This window comes from Topomyia yanbarensis, chromosome 1, assembly GCF_030247195.1.
Source record: "Topomyia yanbarensis strain Yona2022 chromosome 1, ASM3024719v1, whole genome shotgun sequence".
Lineage (NCBI taxonomy): Eukaryota > Metazoa > Arthropoda > Insecta > Diptera > Culicidae > Topomyia > Topomyia yanbarensis.
Window position 1 is genome coordinate 1053469 of NC_080670.1, and position 608 is coordinate 1054076.

Genomic DNA, 608 nt, shown 5'->3' on the forward strand with positions numbered 1-608 from the left:
ACTGATTAAAACTTTTATACATTATAGTGTATGATTTCAATAAGATGCTGTATTCTTTCTATACAAAAATATCGACAAGCGACTCGGTGACGAAGCTTTTTGTAGAACGTCTCTGGAAAAACATGATTTGCGGTGTTACCTACCATTCAAAAACTACTTAACTGATTTCTTTCAAACTTTGCTTACACACTCTATGTAAAAATACCTAACCCCTACGTTCAGTTTTCGAGATAAATTTTAAATTTAAGGGGTTTTTTTATTCATTTTAAATAATAATTTCTATTTTTCACGAAAAATTCCGCCTTTTTATGAACAAACGCTCCCCGCTTAAAATGTGTGCATTTTCACCTTAAGCCATGCCAGTATTTCCCAAACTGACTACTAGATGTCTGTAATTGTCGTGTTTACCTGTGGCACGTCCTTCATCGACGTGACAATGTTATATTGTCCCCCCATAATTAAGAAATTCTCTATTAGATCAACCGACCCCACTAGACAAACCATAACATCGCCCACCGTGTCGGCATTTGGGATCACCCCTCGGCGCTGTTACACTGTCATGGAAACGCATTGAATGAAACCTCGTACAGTTCAGTACCACTCGAAGA